This window comes from Vulpes vulpes, unplaced genomic scaffold, assembly GCF_048418805.1.
Source record: "Vulpes vulpes isolate BD-2025 unplaced genomic scaffold, VulVul3 Bu000000692, whole genome shotgun sequence".
In the NCBI taxonomy this organism is placed as follows: domain Eukaryota; kingdom Metazoa; phylum Chordata; class Mammalia; order Carnivora; family Canidae; genus Vulpes; species Vulpes vulpes.
Window position 1 is genome coordinate 83998 of NW_027325675.1, and position 21003 is coordinate 105000.

The following is a 21003-nucleotide window of genomic DNA, read 5'->3' on the forward strand; positions in this document are numbered from 1 at the left end:
GTTTTTTCTCGTGTCCTTCCTTTTTCTTTTTAGGATTTAATTTGTATATTTAGAAGAGGAAGGAAGGAGGGAGGGAGGGAGGGAGGGAGGGAGGGAGGGAGGGAGGGAGGCCACGAAGGAGGTCTGAACCAAAGGCGCTGGAGAGGACGGTGTGCCCCCCCCTCCCCCGCACCACCTTCACCTCCACCCTCTCAGCGTCTGGGACCTGACCCCCCCCCCCAAATACTTGTCTATTGGGTTGAATGAGAAGAGGTTGTGGAAGAGGAACTCCATGGGGGGGGGGGGGGGAGGCTCAAAGAACATAAGGATTTTCTCTTTTCTTTTCTTTTCTTTTCTTTTCTTTTCTTTTCTATAACACAATCTGTTTCTCCAGAATTCTCCTGCTCATGCTCCACTTCCTGTCCTTGAAGAGAAGAATGTCATTCACTCCCCTCCTGGCGCTCCCCTCCAAGGCACCTTCCAGGGGCAGGAGAGGGGGTGTGCTTCTCTTCTCAGAGGAAAAGGAGGGGAGTCAGCAGGACCTTCTTTCACCTGGGGGGGTGGGGGGAGCGGCGGTGTGCCTGTGTTTCTTTGCTGCTGCTGCTACTCTATCAAAGTGTCTCCAGGTAGGGAGGCCGGGGTGGCTCAGCGGCTGAGCGCCTGCCTTTGGCCCAGGGCGTGATCCCGGGGTCCTGGAGTCGAGTCCCACAGCGGGCTCCCTGCATGGATGGAGTCTCCTTCTCCCTCTGCCTGCGTCTCTGCCTCTGCGTGCGTCCGTGCGTGCGTGCCTGCGTGCGTGCGTCCGTCCGTGCGTCCGTCCGTGCGTGCGTGCGTGCGTGTGCGTGCGTGCGCGCGCGCGCGCGTCTCATGACTACCTAAATAAAATCTTCAATCAATCAATGTGTCTATGATTCAAAACAGTAATCTGGTTTCCTTCGTATCCAAGTCATATCTCAGATTTGACTTTTGACAGGAGAAGGGAGGGCGGGCCACATTTTCTTCTGCCGTGGCCTGGCGTGGCCTGGCGTGGCGTGGCGTGGCGTGGCGTGGCAGAGAAAGAGAAGATGGGCGGGCACAGACCTGTGCATATTCTTCTCTGTCTGTCGTGGGGGTGAGCAGAGGAATCGGATTCGGCTCTCACGGGATGGGGTCTAATTTCTCCGTGGACAATTGGGCAGAATGTCAGGCGAACAGAGGACGAGTAATGGTCAGAAGACCATGGACAACAAGATCGGCTATAGATGCTGGAGTTTCCAGAGCAATGATTTCATCAGAGGCATGTGAATGCCAAAGACTTCCAGGGAGCATGTTTGTAGACGCCTCGGCCTGTAGGTCCTTTCAAATGGACAGTGCTCCCATCAGGTCAGTCACGTTAGCATATCTTCTCCAGCTCCCGCGAGCAGTGTAGCAGTGTGGTCATGCAATTCAATTCTACTTTGGGCCTAACGGGGGACGGGACCGTGCCACAGAAAGGGAGACAGCATCAAGTCCTTGAGCCTAAGGCATGTCTAAGACAGTGACTCTCTAAAGTACATGGAAGCAGAAGGAGGCCAGCTGGAGTTTTGTTGTGTGGGTTGCGTATCTGTGGCAATGGGGTGGGTGTGGGTGGCTGATGTTTGTTTTCTGGACGAAGTGAAAGAACCCTTTGAGTGCAAGTATTTGCAGAAGGGGTCCGGCGGGATGGGAAGGTGTGGGTCAGTCCATTCACTGAGAAAACCGGAGACTCGGCCTTTTTAAGAACTAGGCAACGGAAGGAGTATAGCTTGGCTCATCGCAGCAACTGGCAACTCAGCAGAAACAATAGAACATTCCCAGAATGAATGGAGTTTGCAGGAGCCAACGTGAGCATGCCCCACCACCCTCCGCGGGTGCGTCCGTGTAAACACACACACACACACACACACACACACACACACACACGCCTTCCATTCCCAAATCCACCAGAGGACTCAGGGTTGGTTGGGGGCGGGGATGGAGGGTGGCGGGTGGCAGAAGGGAGGTTCAGGGCCATCCATTCCAATGGCCCTCATTCAATCATTTCATTCAAATGCACATGGTTGTCTGTTACAGTCCGAGCCTGGGACTTCTCTCCATTGAATGGCTTTCTGCACCTCCCCCAACCCTCAGGCTGCGGCTCCCAAACTGTGGGGGAGGGGACAGAAGAAAAGAGAAGAGAAGAGGAGGGGAGGGGAGGGGGAAAGAGAAGGGCAAAGAGGATGTATGAAGAACTCACATTGTTTGGGGTCCAAAAGCGACCCCCCCTGGTTTCCTGACCCAGGAAACCCCAATAAACCCTTTGGGAATCAATCCTGGATGTGGAGGATGCCATCTCACTCTAATGCCTTCCAGGGGTGGGGGTGCATCTGGGAGGGCGTGGCATGGCGGGGTCTGGTGAATCTGATGGGGAGTTAAACACATGACCGTGGTGTCTTAGGGTCCAGAGGCCAAACACAGGCATGGAGTGATAAGGGCGAAGGACTAAGGGAGGCCTGGCCAGGGACAGTTCTGACTCATCCACCCTGGGTGAGGGCCCAACAAGCACACTTTTTCCTCTGAAGCGAAGGGCCAGCAGTTTCCTGGTTCCCCATCGACCTGTCCTCCCTCTCGCACCCACTTCCCAAGGGAAATCCTCAGTCTCATTCGAAGTAGTCACCGGCTGTGTCACAAGCCACCTTCTGTCTACTAAAAGGAGTAAGGAAGATGGACAAACATGAACCAGCCCGACAGATGGCACCTCCGCACGGAAGGGTTGGGGGGTGGGGCTGTCCCCGGACAAAACGTGACTCTGAGCTTGAAAACATGAAAGGGCAGAAGCTTCCGCCCCGGGCCCACCCCACCCCCACCCCCACCCCCGCAGGCCCGCTCAGTCGGAAGAGCACTCAACTTTTGATTGCAGTCAGGCTTGTGAGTTCGAGCCCTACGCTGGGTCTAGAGATGATGAAAAATGAAGGAACGAACTCTCAATAACTTAAGTACGAATGGGGCGCCTGGGTGGCTCAGCGGTTGAGCGTCCAGGGATCCCCGGGTGGCTCAGCGGTTTAGCGTCTGCCTTCAGCCCAAGGCCTGATCCTGGAGACCCAGGATCCAGTCCCACGTCAGGCTCCCTGCATAGAGTCTGCTTCTCCCTCTGCCTGTGTCTCTGTCTCTGTGTCTCTCATGAATAAATAAATAAAATATTTTTAAAAAAAGAAAGAAAGAAAGAAACGACTACAACATTCCATTGTAGGTGACGTCTATTTTTCTTTTTTACCACAACTGGGAAAACAAAACAAAACAAACAACAACAACAACAACAAGACACCCCCCACCACCACCACCACCACCACCACCCCACCCTGTCCTTGGCTCAGCGTAAGGGAATTCCTGGGTCAGGTTGAAAGAGGGGGAGGGGGTGATATCCTGTCGTCTGCAGTGTGGAAAACCAGGGTTCAGCAACCTGGAATTGTTTCCTCTTCCTCACCAGGTAGACAGACGTGGTCACTGTCATCATCCCTGCAAAAGCAAGGCAAGAGGGAAGAACCTCAACATTTCCAAGCACCTTGTAGGGGCACCTGGGAGGCTCGCTGGGGTTAAGCAGCTGACTCTCGGTTTCGTCCGCCAGGAGGTGGCACTCTTGACTCGCCCAGTGAGGCCGTGGCGACCTCTGGAAGGAAGGTATCAGGCTCAGGGTTTCCGAGGGGCTCGGCTGGCTCCCCGAGGAGAAGTGGATCTGAGTGTCTCCAGGCTGTCTGATCCTATCTGAGTCTTAGGATGCGATTCCAGGGGCCCGTGGCCCGCTCGGTCAGTAGAGAGCACGACTCTTGACCTCCAGGTCGTGAGTGGGAGCCCTACGTTGGGAGTAGAGATCACTCTGAAAAATAAACCTGGGGGGGGGGGGGCGGGGGGCGGCGGAGGAAGAGAAGAGAAAAGAAAAACAGATGCCATTGCACTCAAGGAAGGCAGGCCTTGGTGATACAAGGGATTCTTCCAACAGTGGCCGGTTACAATGAGAACGTATTCCCACAGAACAGACCTCACGCAGATGATTGGCAATTGCCATAAAAGAAAGATAACTCATTAGAAAAAGAGAGAGAAAGAAAAGAAAAGAAAAGAAAAGAAAGAAAAGAAAAGAAAAGAAAAGAAAAGAAAAGAAAAGAAAAGAAAAGAGATAACTCACTGAGAGTTTCTGAACACTGACGGGTCACAGGTAGGGAGAAAAGATAAGGATTTTGAAGATTTTTTTTTCTTTAGGTTTTATGTATTTATTCATGAGAGATACAAACACACAGAGAGATAGAGAGAGAGAGAGAGGGAGAGAGAGAGAGATTGAGAGAGAGAGAGAGAGAGAGAGAGAGAGAGAGAGAGAGGCAGAGACACAGGCAGAGGGAGAAGCAGGCTCCATGCAGGGTCTCCAGGATCACGGCCTGGGCTGAAGGCAGCGCTAAACCGCTGAGCCACCCGGGCTGCCCAAGGATAAGGATTTTAATTTGTTTACAATCTCACACGTTCCTAAAATTTCTCTAAGGTATAGATATCTCTACAAAGTTTCCTTCAAACTGGAAGAGCAAACATGAGGGGATCAGCAGTGATTTGAACAAGAGTCCTTTAAAAAGGGTCATCAGGATGCCTGGGTGGTTCAGTGGTGGGAGCGGCTGCCTTTGGCTCAGGGTGTGATCCTGGAGTCCCGCATGGGTCTCTCCCTGCAGAGCCTGCTTCTCCCTCTGCCTGTGTCTCTGCCTCTCTCTCTCTCATTGTGTCTCTCGTGAATAACTAAATAAAATCTTTAAAAAACAAAAACAAAGACACCAGTCATCATTGTCTTTCGCTCTTTTCAGTTCCATGTTGTTCCTTTTAGTTCTGTTTTTTTAAGATTTTATTCATGTATGAGAGAGAGAGAGAGAGAGAGAGAGAGAGAGAGAGAGAGAAACAGGCTCCATGCAGGGAGCCTGATGCGGGACTCCATCCGGGGACTCCGGGGTCACGCCCTAAGCCCAAGGCAGAGGCTCCACCGCTGAGCCACCCAGGCGTCCCTGGTTTTGTTCTGGGCAAATGCAGCTATTTCACTAGTTCTGGCAATTCATACTGTTGTTCGATGATCTCGGGGTGACCAGAAACTGAGATGTGTCAAAAGTCCTTTGCGTGGTTCTTCTGGAATCTGGGAAAAATAAACAAACAAACAAACAAACAAATAAATAAATAAATAAATAAGTGTGTGTGTGTGTGTGTGTGTGTGTGTGTGTGTGTTGTTTGTTTGTTTTTGCAAGAGCGTCAGAACACCTGTACATGACATGGCGGTCACCGGTGGACGTGGTTACAGACCCGAGGAGAGTTGGCTAGAGTGCAGTCGAGAAGAAAAACGGATTATGATTTGTCACACACAGCATTTTAACAATGTACCGGGGCACGTTACCACTTTACGACTTTATGTCGCTTTTGGAACACCCACAGCATTCACACAACCAATATAATCTAAGAGGGCTTATGATTCTTTGTCTGACGCTGCTTCTCACGTGCCTTCACATAGCAGGTAAACGACCTATGTTAGTCAAGAGACTCAACTTAGGGCTAGACTTTTCTGGGATCCGCTGAAAATCCATGAATGAACGGATGAAGGAACCAGCAAACAGCTGAGCAGCCAGCCGGCCAGCCAGATACACAATCCATCCATCCATCCATCCATCCATCCATCCATCCAACCAACCAACCAACATCTCAGAAGCTTTCAAGGCCCAGGCCTATAAAGGATCATGGGTCATTACAAAACTGAAAACAACATCAGTATCTGTTTCGCCAGGGTGGCCCTAGGAGATTCCACAGGAGCTTATAGAGTTGTCCCCAAAATGTAGCTCCTTTAATATTGAGAAGTTTTCACTCTCTCACGGAGGTAATTCGTGGATAAAAAGGAATATAAAAACTTGGCTGGTCTGGAGAGGGAAAATAATAACATATTTTTTTCTTCTCCGTTCACAATCCCTTGCCGTGATTAGACTACCAACGCAAGGAAATCTCTTCATTTTAACAGAGACAAGAGCCGAGTCTTAATGCTATACCAGTGTACTAGTAAAGCTCACTTCTCCCAATCTCAGTCTGTCCTGAGCATGCATACAATTCCTTTTCAAAAAAATCCGCTTCCAGGACGCCTGGGTGTTTCAGTGGTTGAACCTCTGCCTTTGGCTCATGGTGTGATCCCGGGGGGGCCAGGGATCCAGTCCCACAGTGGGCTCCCTGCGTGGATCCCACTTCTCTCTCCTCCCGTGTCTCTGCACCTCTGTCTCTGTGTCTCTCTCTGTGAGTCTCTCACGAATACATAAATAAAAACTTTAAAGAAATTCCCTAGTTGTTTCCTTCAGAAACCCCTTCTACAATGGTCTTTTTTGTTCAGATTCAGCCTTAAGTGTTCTTTGTCTAAAGAAGCAGGCTCTGGGATGCCTGGTGGCTGGTCGTCATTTGAGCATCTGGCTTTGGCTCAGGACGTGATCCCGGACTCCTGGGATCGGGTCCCATACCAGGCTCCTTGCATGGAGCCTTCTTTTCCCTCTCTCTGCCTCCCTCTGTCCCTCCCTCCCTCCCTCCCTCCCTCCCTCCCTCCCTATTAAGTAAATAAAATCTTTTTTTTTTTTTAAGATTTTATTTATTTATTCTTGAGAGATAGAAGGAGAGACAGAGCCAGAGACACAGGCAGAGGGAGAAGCAGGCTCCATGCACCGGGAGCCCGACGTGGGATTCGATCCCGGGTCTCCAGGATCGCGCCCTGGGCCAAAGGCAGGCGCCAAACCGCTGCGCCACCCAGGGATCCCAAGTAAATAAAATCTTAATAAAAAAAAAAAAAAAAAAAAAAAAAAAAGCCAGGCTCATTATTTCAGGACAGAATTATTTTCTTTTCCCTCACCAAAACATGTATTCTCACGCCTTGTACGTTTCCTACACGTCTCCTACTTGTCACACACGGAGTTGTTTTCCTTATCGTTCTCCAGTAGTCTCCATTCCATTGGCAGGCTTTTGCAAAATTGTAATATATTAGCTTTCTTTCAGAGAGAGAGCGCACTGTGTGAAGTGGGGAAGGGGGAGGAGGAGGAGGGAGAGGGAGAGAGTGCGAGACCGACCGAGCATCTTTCCTTTTTTAAACTATTTTGTTTCTTTATTCCCGTGTGAGAGAGAGAGACAGAGACAGAGACAGAGACATGGGCAGAAGCAGGTCCCCGCAAGGAGACAGATGCAGGAAAGGATCCCGGACCGGCATGATCGGGCCCTGAGATGAAGGCAGACGCTTAACCGCTGAGAAACCGGGGGTCCCGAACGAACGAACGGACACGGACGGACGGACGGACGGACGGATGAACGAACGGACGGACGGACGGACAGACGGATGGACGGACGGACGAACGAACGAACGAACGAACGAACAGAACTTCATCCCAGATCGTGGGAACTTGTGAAATATTGTCACTCGTCCTTATCTCTCCGAGCTGTCCTGTTCCCGATTTTTACCCGCGCCGGCCTTTGAACTCCTAAGCTACAGTTCCTTTACAAAGGGATGTCAGCAATATAGCATCCGGAGGTAGAGGAAACCTCTCCCTCGTAGAACCCATAGGGACACGTAGACACAGACGAGATGCCAACAAAGTATATAGCCTTGGTCTCACTCCTATCTGTGGAGAGGTCACGAAAGACCCGATGTTCTGATCTCCCCGCTGGCTGGGTGACAACAACTCCAGTGGCCAGCGAGCGTGACCGCGTCCGGACCCCATCCATCCTTTGGTTTCCATTTCGAAAGAGAAGAGGCCGGTTTCCTGCAAAGATACCCAAAGCCGCAGCAACAACCCAACCCGAAGAAGACCAGAGCGTCTGTCTCCCCGAGCCAGCCGAGCACTGGTTCCTCACCAACAGTCGGGACATTACTGATGGAGCCAGAGGGATTTTTAGGTTAGGTTCTGGTCCCTGGGCTGGCCTCATTGCCAGCTTTCTCTAATCGCGGAGAGCATAGCATTCAGGCATGAGCAAAGCACCCCATTCACCCGGTTTGGGCCATCTGAGCCTCAGGTTCCCCTTCCACGTGTCCCAGGTCAGTGAGCACTTGCAAGTAAGTATAGGCCCCCTAAGCAGCCCAGGGGTAGCCTGCCAGAGTTTCCTGTGTGTGTGTGCGTGTGTGTGTGTGTGTGTGTGTGTGTGTGTGTGTCTCGTGTGCTCAACCTTCGCTGCAGGGTTCTCTAGGGTCTGGTTCGGTTCGCCCCGCTTTTCTGCGTGCGCGTGCACGTGCGTGTGCATGCTCCATAAGGAGCTGGGGCGTCCTCGGGAGGAGGGACGCCGTAGAGAGTGGACAGTTTATTCTCTGATCTTGGTACGGGCAAGGCTGTAGGGCTTGAACTCTGTGGGAACCAGGAAGGTTTTCTTCCGTTTTCTCATCGTCAGTTTTGGCAGGTTGCCTTTTAGTGATCGATCGATCCGATCGAAACAAAACAAAACAAAACAAAACAAAACAAAACAACACAACTTTTTTTTTTTTCCTTTTTGTAAAGATTCTGTTTATTTTCTCCTGAGACACAGTGAGTGAGAGAGTCGGACACACAGGCAGAGGGAGAAGCAGGCTCCATGCTTGGAACCCGACGTGGGACTCTGATGCCGGGCCTCCAGGATCAGGCCCCGGGCTGAAGGCGGCGCTCAACCGCCGAGCCACCCGGGCTGCCCACCTTTTTCTTTTTCTTTTTTTCTTTTAATTTTTTTTTTTCCAGAAGATTTTAGGTGTATGCGATGTTTACACCCAGGTTAGGGCTCATCCTCGCAACCGAGAAATATAGAGTCCCACACTCCCCCGACAGTGCCAGCCAGCAGTCACGCACCCCTTCATCGATTTCATTTGTTCATTTGCTTGCTTGCTTGCTTGCTTGCTTGCTTGCTTCCTGGCTTGCTTATGTATACATTCATTCAGCCGGTCAGTCGGTCAGCCGATCAGTTCAGTCAGTCAGTCAGTCAGTCAGTCCTTTTAATGAATCATTCATTCTTTCCTGTTTTAGAGGTGTTCTTTATTTATCCATGAGAGACACACAGAGACAGGCATTGACAGACTGCAGAGAGAAGCAGGCTCCCCGCGGGGAGCCCCAAGTGGGAGCCGGGGCCCCAGGACCCCAGGATGATGACCTGACCCCAAGGCAGATGCTGAACACGGAGCTACCCAGGCGTCCCCGTTGCTTGACTTTTCAGGGGAGGCAGACAGGCAACGTGCATTCAGTGGCACGGAAATAGAGCCCAACTAGTGCTGAGTTTTCTGTGAGCCGTTTGGCCCTGGGTCAGTGTGAAAGCCACTGGAGCAGGGCCCAGAAACGTTCAAGGCCGAGAATTTCCTTCCTCCATAATCATTTCACAGACGCTTAATTGAAAGTGGTATCTACCTATCGTATGGCAAACGTCTTTCTCTGTTTGGGTTCTAGCCAAGACCCAGAGAGTCGAAGCCCCCAACCTCACGGACTGAAAGTCGCCAGTTGGATGCAGAGATAGTTAGGCAGGCAGGCAGGCAGGCAGGCAGGCAGAGCCGGAAAGGCAGGCGCCACACCGGTGAGTCCAGGTGTGAGGAATGTGGGATCGCAGGGCAGCTGGGTCGCAGCCTGGTCCGGATCCGCCCGGGGTCAGTAGCGTTTCCTGACACAGGACGGCAGGACGGGGCGCCAAAGAGGGGCCTTGGGGTGGCTTTCCTCCTCCGCCTCCTTGGGATGGGGACATCTGCCCCACTCGGGGCATGCCCCCCACCCGCCCACGCGCCCACCCCCACACGCTGGCCACCGGTCGGTCCCGCAGGCGCCTGCCTTCCGAACCACCCAGGCTGCACCGGTTCCATGTCCGGTTCCGGTTCCGGCCCAGGCTCCGGCCCCAGGCAAGGGCGCACTTGCAAATATCATCCATGGGAGGCTTCCTGCTGCCCTCACTCCTACAGATCCGGGACACCGGAGGGTGGGGGGGGGGTGGGAGCGGTTCCCAGATGGGATGTAGAAATGTCCGCCAACCGAAACCCGTCCTTCCCGCGTCATCTCCCCACGACGTGACGCGACACCCTGTGCGGTGTGTGGAGAGAGACCCTTTGTCTCGCCGCCACCGCTACAGCAACCGAGGACAGTCCTCAAACAGGAGCACGGTCCCATGAGCATCGGTCCCATCTGAACCTATTCCCTAGTTGGGGATCCTAGGGTGTGTCTAGGGATAGACCTGGAGCACGAGGTCCTGTGTGTGGGAACCAGATGAACGAACGCGCAAGACCGTGGGTGGCGGTGGGAAGGAAGAGGTGCGGACGAGGTGTGCCCGGGTGGCATACCCGCGTTTGAGCGGCTGCCTTCCACTCGGCTCCCGGCATCATCACAGCGTTTTGGGGATCCAGCACCGCACCGGGCTCCCCGCGTGGAGCCTGCTTCTCCCTCTGCCTGCCTCCCGGCCTCCTTCTGTGTGTCTCCCTTGAATAAATACAGTTTATTTATTCATTTATTTGTTAAAGATTTTATGTATGTATGTATGTATGTATGTATGTATTTATTTATTTATTCGAGAGAGAGAGAGAGAGAGAGAGAGAGAGAGAGAGGCAGAGATCCCATGCCCGATCAATACAGTTTAAGAAATTAAACTTAAGGGATCCCTGGGTGGCGCAGCGGTTTGGCGCCGCCTGCAGCCTGTGGTGTGATCCTGGAGACCCGGGATCCAGTCCCACATCGGGCTCCCTGCATGGAGCCTGCTTCTCCCTCTGTCTGTGTCTCTGCCTCTCTGCCTCTCTCTCTCTCTCTCTGCCTCTCTCTCTCTCTCTCTCTCTCTCTCTCTCTCTCCCTGACTAAAAAAAAAATCCTTAAAAATAATGAATGAATGAATGAATGAATGAATAATAAATGAATGAATAAATAAATAAATAGATAAATAAATAAATAAAATTTTAAAAATTAAAAAAAAGAGAGTTAAAAAATGGAATGGACAGATAACTTGGCGAGGAGGATGTGTGAAGGTATGTAATGCCGCTGAGCGACTCTAGGCTTAGAAAGGGTTACAAGGTTCCACCGTAGGTGACGCCTGTCTTTTGGACCACAACCGAAACACAAAACAAGACCCCCTGTCCCTGGCTCAGAGTAAGGGAGTTCCTGGGTCAGGCTGGAGGGGGTTCCTGTGGTCCGCAGAGTGCAGAACCCCGGTTCAGCCATCTGGACTCTTTTCTTCCTGTCCTCGGAGACAGGCGTGGTCGCAGACGGCACACGCCTGTAAAGGCAAGGCCAGAAGGAAGAACTTCAGCATCCCTTTGGCTCTTCTTTTCTGTTCTTCCGGTTGTTGTGGTTCCGGTGTTGTTGAGCCTCAGCATTTCCAAGCACCTTGGAGGGGCAACCTGGGAGGCTCGCTGAGGTTAAGCAGCTGACTCTCGGTTTCGTCCGCCAGGAGGTGGCACTCTTGACTCGCCCAGTGAGGCCGTGGCGACCTCTGGAAGGAAGGTATCAGGCTCAGGGTTTCCGAGGGGCTCGGCTGGCTCCCCGAGGAGAAGTGGATCTGAGTGTCTCCAGGCTGTCTGATCCTATCTGAGTCTTAGGATGCGATTCCAGGGGCCCGTGGCCCGCTCGGTCAGTAGAGAGCACGGCTCTTGACCTCCAGGTCCTGAGTGCGAGCCCTACCTTGGGAGTAGAGATCACTTTGACAAATGGACCCCGGAGGGGGGGGGGGCGGGGGGGGGAGAGGGGAGGGGAGGGGAGGGGGGAGGGGAGGGAGGAGGGGAGGGCGGCGTGGGGACTGGGGGAGGTCGAAAGAAAGAGAAACAGACGCCATTCTACTCAGGGAAGGCCTTGGTGATACAGGGGATCCTTCCAACGGCGTCTGGTTACAATGAGAACGGATTCCCACCGACCTTCTGAAGAGGATTTAACAATCGCCAAAAAAAAAAAAAGGAAGATGACTCACTGAGAGTTTCTGAACTCTGTTCAGGGTTTCGTGGAACTCATTCAGTTCCACGTTGTTCCTTTCTGTTCGGCTTCCATGCAGCTTTTTCATTAGTTCCGGCAACTCCTACTGTATGTAGTTGGACGATCTCAGGATGACCAGACACCGGGATCCGTCCAGAGTGCTTTCCGCGAATCTTCTGAAAGGCGGACCGTATCGTTGCAAGACCTTCCGAACAACACCTGCACGTGACAGGGAGGTCACCCACGGACGGACGTGCCTAAAGACCCGATGAGAATTCATTATAATGCAGTCGAGAGGAAAATCCGACCAGTTTCTGTCACACACACACACATACACACACACACACACACTCACACACAACACACGCAGGCACGCACGCAGAGCATTTAACCAGTTCGAATGTGGAGTGATGGCACTCTACCAGGACACGTTACAAGTTTAGGAATTTCATTTCGTGTTTGGAACACCGGCAGCATTCACCCACGCAATATAATCTAAGAGGGCTTATGATTCTTTGTCTGACAGTGCTTCTCACGGTCCTTCCCATAACAGGTAAACGACCTATAGTAGTCAAGAGACTCTATTTAGGGTTTGGCATTCTGGGATCCGCTGAGAATCCACGAACGGATGAAGGAACCAGTAGACAGACAGCCAGGCAGCCAACCAGCCAACCAAAAACATCTCAGAAGTTTTCAAGGCACATGCCTACAAAGGATCACGGATCATAACAAAACGGAAATCTTCATTGTCTCTTTCGCCAAGGTGGCCCCTAGGAGATTCTACAGGTGCTCTTAGAGTTGTCCCCCAAAATGAAGCTCCTTTAACGTGGAGAAGTGTTCACTCTTACGTAGGGGAAGACCGGATAAAAACGAATCCAAAAAATAAAATAAATAAGTAAATAACAGAAAAAGTTAAACAACAACAACAACCACCAAAAAAAAAAAAAAAAAAAAAAAAAAGGAATCTAAAAACCTTGCTGTTCTGGGCAGGTAAAGGGAGAAACACACACACACACACACACACACACACACACACACACACCCAAAAACAAACAAACAAAAAAACCCCAACCAAACCAAACCAAACCAAACCAAGCCAAGCCAAACAAACAAACAAACAAACAAAAAAGCACATTGTCTTTGTCTTTTCTTCTCTGTTCACACTCTTATCAAGAGTAGACTACCAATGCAAGAGAATCTCGTCATTTTAGCAGAGAGAAGAGCCAAATCTCAGTTGTACACCAGTATACTAGTAAAACCCACTTCTCCCAATCTCAGTCCGTCCTGACCACGCCTACAATTACTTTTCAAAGAGTCTGCTTCTGGGACGCCTTGGGTGGCTCAGCGGTGGTGGAAGGTCTGCCTTTGGCTCAGGGCCTGATCCCAGGGGTCCTGGGATCCAGACCCGCATCGGGCTCCCCAGTGGAGCCTACTTCTTCCCCTGCCTGTGTCTCTCTCTCTCTCTCTCTCTCTCTCTCTCTCTCTCTCTCTCTCCCTGTCTCTCTCTCTCCCTGTCTCTCTCTCTTTCTCTGTCTCTGTCTCGCTTTCTCCGTCTCTGTCTCTCTTTATCTCTCTGTCTCTCTCTGTCTGTCTCTCTTTATCTCTCTGCCTCTCTTTTCTCTGCCTGTCTCTCTCTGTGTCTCTCTCCCCTTCTCTCTGTCTGTCTCTCTTCCTTTCTCTCTCTCTCTCTCTCTCTCTGTCTCTCTCTATCTCTCTGTCTGTCTCTGTCTCTCTTTGTCTGTCTCTGTCTCTCTCTTTCTCTCTCTGTCTCTCTCTCTCTCTCTCCCATGAATACATAAGTAAAATCCACAAAAAAAAAAAAAGAAAAGAAAAACCAAAAACAAATCTCAAAAATCTCCTTCAGAAATCCCTTCTATAATTTCTTTTTCCGTTCCGTCAGTCTTTTTTTTTTTTTTAATTATTTATTTTTGATAGTCATACAGAGAGAGAGAGAGAGAGAGAGAGGCAGAGACACAGGCAGAGGGAGAAGCAGGCTCCATGCACCAGGAGCCCGACGTGGGATTCCGATCCCGGGCCTCCAGGATCGCGCCCTGGGCCAAAGGCAGGCGCCAAACCGCTGCGCCACCCAGGGATCCCCCGTTCCGTGAGTCTTAAGTGTTCTTTCTCTAAATAGCTGGGCTTTGGGACGCCCGTGTGCCTCAGCCTTTGATCGTCTGGCTTGGGCTCAGGACGTGATCCCAGACTCCTGGGACTGAGTCCCATATCAGGGTCCTCGCATGGAGCCTGCTTCCCTTGTGTCTGCCTGTCCCTGTGTCTCTCATCTCATGAATAAGTAAATAAAATCTTAAAAAAAAAAAAAAAAAAAAAAAAAAAAGCCAGAGTCATTTCAGGACAGATTCATTTTCTTTAACCACCACCACCACCACCACCACCACCCGCATTTTCTACATGTCTCCTACTATCTCACACACAGAGGTTGTTTTCCTTGTCGTTAACCAGTAGTCTCGATTCCATGTGGCAGATTTTTAAAAATTGTACTTATTTTACACTTTTTGAGCGAGGAGCGAGGAGCGAGGAGAGAGGAGAGAGGAGAGAGAGAGAGAGAGAGAGAGAGCACTTTGTGAAGGGGGAAGGGAGAGAGAGAGACAGAGACAGAGACATAGGCAGAAGCAGGCTCCCCACAGGGAGCCAGATGTGGAAATGGGTCCGGACTCGGACCCTCCCCCCCCCGCCGCCCAAGAATTGGGCCCTGACCCAAAGGCCGATGCTCAACCCCTCAACCACTGAGCCACCCAGGCGGCAGACTGTTAACTCCTAGAAACCTCAGTCTCTGGTGAAAAGCCAGTAGGAACCACGGGCACATTGCCTATCATACCAGAAATCCTTAGATTGTCAAATGGATGAATACATGTGATAGTTTTTAGAAACACGTGTGTGTGTGTGTGTGTGTGTGTGTGTGTGTGTGTGTGTGTGTATGCGTATGTATTGTTGGGCTGGCTGAGAGACAGGGGCACCCAAAATGGCGGACATCTCAAACTGGGTCAAAATGGCTGATCTTCCCGTCAAAGCAGCAGCCCTGACCACCACATCATCTCCAGTAAGTCGAAGCCTAGATGGGAAACCGAAACTTTCCATCCAGGACTTTCCAGCCAGGAACCACCCCCACCCCCTCCCCCGATACTACCCCACCCCACCCCCCCAGCCAATCACCTAAGGGCACAGTGTTCCCTTGTCTAATTTGGCAAGGGACCCACCCGGATCCAGAGCCGGAACCAAGAAGGCTTAAAAACCCCCACAGTCCCCAACCCCGCGCGACTTCCCTGTCTCTGGCCACCTCTCCGAGTCATGGAACCTCGCCCAGGAGCGCTCCCCATTAAAGCACTCTCGAACCTACTGCCTGGCTCTGCTGGTTTTCTGTTATTTCTCCGCTGTTCATTTTGTAAAAACCTAACATGTAGGACACAAATTTTTTTTTTTTTTTAAGATTTAGTGTGTGTGTGTGTGTGTGTGTGTGTGTGTGTGTGAGAGAGAGAGAGAGAGAGAGAGAGAGAGAGAGAGAGAGAGAGAGGCAAAGACAGAGGGAGAAGCAGGCTCCAATGCAGGGAGCTTGACGTGGGACTCGATCCCGGGACTCCAGGATCACGCCCTGGGCTGAAGGTGGCACTAAAACGCTGAGCCACACGGGCTGCCCTGTATGATACAATTGTTAAGGAAGCACGAAACAGGGGATCCCTGGGTGGCTCAGCGGTTTAGCACCTGCCTTCGGCCCAGGGCGTGATCCTGGAGTCCCGGGATCGAGTCCTACATCGGGGGTTCCTGCAGGGAGCCCGCTTCTCCCTCTGCCTGTGTCTCTGCCTGTGTGTGTGTGTGTGTGTGTGTATGTATGTCTCATGAATTGTGAATTAAAATTTAAAAAAAAGAGGAAGGAAAAAAGAAGCAAACAAACCTGAAACACGTTTACTAACACACCCAGGTATCGGCAGGTTTCCTGAATCAGACAAAAGAGAAACACAAAAACTGAGGTGGGGGGGAGGGGGGGAAGGAAGAAAAGGGCAAGGGGTGGAGGAGGAAAACACAACACCACCAAACAAAAAAAACCACCTTGGGTGTCTCATTGACTCACACTCTAGTATTTTACCTTCTGTTGGAAAGACAGACGCCAGGTATCCGGTGAACTGAACCCAATTTATCAATTAAGCTAGTTACACCTTCAAAGTTCCAGGTCACCAAAGATTTGGGAAGGTATTGTAAAAGTTTAACCTATAGACCTTTTTTCATCTTTTTCTTTCTTTCTTTCTTTCTTTCTTTCTTTCTTTCTTTCTTTCTTTCTTTCTTTCTTTCTTTTACCTGCTTGCTCGTAACAAGGAAAAGTACACGAGACAGACAAAATCGATCATTTGGAGTAGTTTCCGTGGACAAATCCTCAGAGGCACAACTTAACTAATCCGTTGAGTTCACAGCAAAAGTTGAGTACGCCCGTCCCTCGGGGCCTGGACCCTCGGGCATCCATCCGGGTCGGTCCCGGTGGAACAAGGGGATAAGTAGTTCTCCTTTTCTTTGCTGTGCCTGTGGGGTCTAACAAGACACCACAGTGTCTTGTTTCTTTGTAATGAGGTGGCGGAGGGGTGTATCTCGATCACCACCATTCCAGGGCCCACAAACTGTGACGGGAGCACAGCGCATCCCACCGCCCACCCCAACCCCAACGGCGGCGGGGGTGGGGGTGGGGGTGGGTGGGGGCAAAGCTGGTCATCCGTATGAAGTGTGACGGTGATAGCTCCCAGGACACGTCTTTTTACAGGAAACCCACAGGGACCGCGGATACGCAGAGATGACTGAGGCCGATGTCAATCCGAAGGCCTACCCCGTGGCAGATGCCCACCTCACCAAGAAACTCCTGGACGCTTGTTCAGCAGTCCTGTAACTACAAGCAGCTTCGGAAAGGAGCTCACGGAGCCACCAAAACCCTCCACGGAGGCATCCCTGAGTTCATCCTGATGGCTGGCTGCAGACGCCGAGCCCCTGGAGGTCATCCCACACCTTCCGCTGCCTGCCGCGCCGCGCCACGTGAAGAGAAGAACGTGCCCTACGGGTGTGTTCGTGCGCTCCAAGCAGGCCCTCGGGCGGGCGGGCCTGCGGGGTGTCCGGGTGTCCTAGTGTCATTTGCCAATACGCTCCTGCCGTCTGCTTCGGTAACGTGACGTCGTTCCCCTTCCCCCCCCAAATCCCAACCCATGCCCCTGAGGGTGGCAGGGCAGCAGCGTACCAAAGAGATGTGCTGCAGAATTCGAGGCTACCTGGGTGAGTCAGACAGGCGGCAGCTGACGTAAGGAGTTGAGAAGTGGCTAGGGAAAAAAAAAGAAAAGAAAAAGAAAGAAAGAAAGAAAGAAAGAAAGAAAGAAAGAAAGAAAGAAAAAGAAAGAAAGAGAGGGTCCACTGATGATGCCGGAATGAAGTCTGAGCAAGTCACGGAGACGTGACCGGAAGCTACAGCAGAGACCTCGGAATCAAGGAAACATGCTCTCTGGTGAATGGAGTCGTCTTTCACGGACGCTCGGTACCAGGTCTGAGAGGCCTTACGCCTGTTTCCTGCCAGAATCGGATCAGATGTATGTATCCTTTATCACATCAGACGGACAGTGCCAGCCTGTCATTCTGGTGAGCATCCTAATAAAGAAATATCTTCAAACTCCACCGCACCCCCCCTCCAAAAAATAAAGGAAACCAACAACCATGCATTGGCTCCAAAGGCGTAGATGTCGCCCCAGCCGCCCCCCCCCCCCCCCCCCGCCGCCCCGCGTCCTCTAAAAACTCAATCTATGTGTTCCCCACTCCCACTGTCAGGCTCCCGTGGTGGCCCAATGGCTCGGGTGATTTTTGCTCCTTACAGGGGGGCGGCGGGATGAGGAGGGGGGGCGGCGATGGCGTTGGAGGCACCCGGGATGATGGCAGAGGAGTTGACCACTCCATCCACAGGAGTGTTGCAGAAACGGGGGGGGGGGGGGGTGCGGGGGCCGCGGGGGAGGCGGAGGCGCAGAGGCGGCAAGGCAGTCCCCGCCCCCGCCAGGACTGAGACAGATTTAAAGGTTTTTATTTTTTTCCTTTTTTTTTTTTTTTAAGGATTTCTTTATTTACTCCTGAGAGACACAGAGAGAGGCGGACTGAGACAGATTTAAAGGTTTTTATTTTTTTCCTTTTTTTTTTTTTTTTTTAAGGATTTCTTTATTTACTCCTGAGAGACACAGAGAGAGGCAGACAGAGACACAGGCAGAGGGAGAAGCAGGCTCCCCGCAGGCAGGGAACCGGATGCGGGCACAGGACCCCAGGGTATCCCTTCCACCTCCCCCCCCCCCCCCCCCCCCCGCATCACACCCTGAGAGGAAGGCAGCCGCCCAACCACTGAGCCACCCAGGTGTCCACCCGTCCCTCTTGTCCCTCTTTTCCTTTCTCTATCCGTCAACCTTCCAGCCTTCCGCCTCCAACGCCGCCTGTTCCTTCATGTCGGTTTCCTCCTGGAAAACAGGCCTTGTCCGTGGTTGCCTTTCAGCCCTCTGAAAGAGGTGGAGGCGCAGGCAGTGGGTTGGGCATCGGTTCTGGTGCTCGTCCGTGCGTGCGTGCGTGTGGACTTCGGATTTCTGGCGTCTGCCTGCCTGGCCTGCTTTCCCCGTCTTCTTCATGATTTGGACTCATGGGAAGTGTGTGTGTGTGTGTGGGGGGGGGGGAGTCGGGTCCTTATTTCTCTGGACCACCTCTTGGGTCCCATCCCACGAGGCATCTTTCTGATGGGGTGACGTGGAAGTCCGAACGTAGGGAATTTTCTTTTCTTTCTTTCTTTTTCTTTCTTTCATTCTTTTTATTTTTGCCGGATTTTGAGAGAGAGAGAGAGAGAGAGAGAGAGAGAGAGAGAAAGGGGCAGAGACCTAGGCAGAGGGAGAAGCAGGCTCCAATGCAAGGAGCTCGATGTGGGGCTGGATCCCCGGATCCTGTGATCACGACGTGCCCCTAAGGCAGATGCTCCACACGGAGCCACCCAGGCGTCCCCGTTTCTGTATTATAAGGGAGACAGACAGGCAACGTGTGTTCAGAGGGACGGAAACAGAGCCCGTGTGCTGAGGTTTCTCGGAGCCCTTTGGACATTTGGCCGGTGCGAAATCCAAGGGAGCGGGGCCCAGAAACGTTCAAGGCTGAGAATTCCCTTGCTCAATATTCATTTCGCAGATGCCTGATTGCAAGTGGTATGGAATGGCATGGCATGGCATGGCATGGCATGGGTGTCTGTCTGTTTGGGTTACTAGCAGGACCCAGAGAGCCGAAGCTCTCGACCTCAGGGACTTGAAGTTGCAAGTTGGATGCCAGAGATAGAGAGGTAGGCTCAGGCAGGCAGGGCCAGAAAGCTGGCTCGCCCGCCCGGGGAGTCCAGGTGTGAGGCATATGGGATCGCAGGGCAGCTGGGACACAGCCTGGTCCGGATCCACCCAGGTCCAGTAGCGTTTCCCGACTCAGGAAAACGTCGGGCGCCCAAGCGGGGCCTTCCTTAGGGATGTTTCGCTCCCCCTCCCCCTCCCCCTCCCCCTCCCCCTCCCCCTCCCCCTCCCCCTCCCCGGGACGGGGACATCTGCACCGCTAGGGGGCGCACCGGCCGCCGCCGGCGGCGGCAGCGTCTTCCGAACCACCCATGCCGCCCCGGTTCCGGTTCCGGTTCCAGCCCCCGGGAAGGGCGCACTTGGAAACGTCATCCGAGGCGTCCTGGAGCCCTCACCCCCAAAGATCCGGGACACCGGACGGCGGGCGTCGTTCCCGATCGGTTGTAGAAATGTCCGCAAGGGGATCCCTGGGTGGCTCAGCGGTTTAGCGCCTGCTTTTGGCCCAGAGCGCGATCCTGGAGTCCCGGGATCGAGTCCCACGTCGGGCTCCCGGCATGGAGCCTGCTTCTCCCTCCTCCTGTGTCTCTGCCTCTCTCTCTCTCTCTCTCTCTCTCTCTCTCTCTCTCTCTCTCTCTCTTTCTCTATCATAAATAAATAAATCAATAAATAAATCAATAAATAAATCAATAAATAAATAAATAAATAAATCTTAAAAAAAAAAAAAAATGTCCACAACCCCAAAGCCCTCCTTCCTGCCTCACGTCCCCACGCCCCGGCACCGTGTGCGCAGGGAGAGGGGCCCTCCGCTTTGTCGCCACCGCTACAGCAGACAAGAACACGTCCTCAGCACAAGAACGGTCCCATGAGAATCGGCCCCGTCTTAGCTTATTCCCTAGGCGGATACGGTAGGGTGTCGTCTAGAGATAGACGTAGAGCACGAGGTCGCGTGCGGGAAGCAGAGGAACACGCAAGGCCTTGGGGGAAGCAATGGGGAGTAAGAGGGGTGCGTTAGGGACGCCCGGGATCGAATCCCACATCGGGCTCCCAGTGTATGGAGCCTGCTTCTCCCTCTGCGTGTGTCTCTGTCTCTGTCTCTCTCTCTGTGTGTGTGTGTGTGTGTGTGTGTGTGTGTGTGACTATCATAAATAAATAGAAATCTAAAAACAAAAAAAAAGAAAGAAGAAAAGAAAGAAAGAAAGAAAGAAAGAAAGAAAGAAAAAAAAAGAAAGAAAAAGAAAAACTAAAAAAAAAAAAAAAAAAAAAAAAAAAAAAAAAGGCCAACTTGCGGCAACGGCGGGTGGCCCGGGCAGTCGAGCTCCGCCTTCAGCCCAGGGCGTGGTCCTGGAGATGCGGGCTCAGAGTCCCACGTCGGGCGTCCTGGATGGAGCCTGATATTCCGTCTCTCCGTCTCTGACTAAAGAAAGAAAGTAAGAAAGAAAGAAAGAAAGAAAGAAAGAAAGAAAGAAAGAAAGAACAATGAATAATGAATGAATGAACGAATAAAAAGTAAGCAAATAAGCAAGTCCATCCATCCATCCATCCATCCATCCATCCATCCATCCATCCAACATCCAAACATCCAAACATCCAAACAAACAAACCTTCCAAGAAAAGAAAAGAAAAAAAAAGGCCAACTTGCGGGAACGGCCGGGTGGCCCGGCGGTCGAGGTCCACCTTCAGCCCCGGGCGTGGTCCTGGAGACGCAGGCTCAGAGTCCCACGTCAGGCGCCCTGGATGGAGCCTGCTTCTCCGTCTTTCCGTCTCTGTCTGATAAATCAATCGATCAATCAATAGTAGGCAAATAAGTAAGT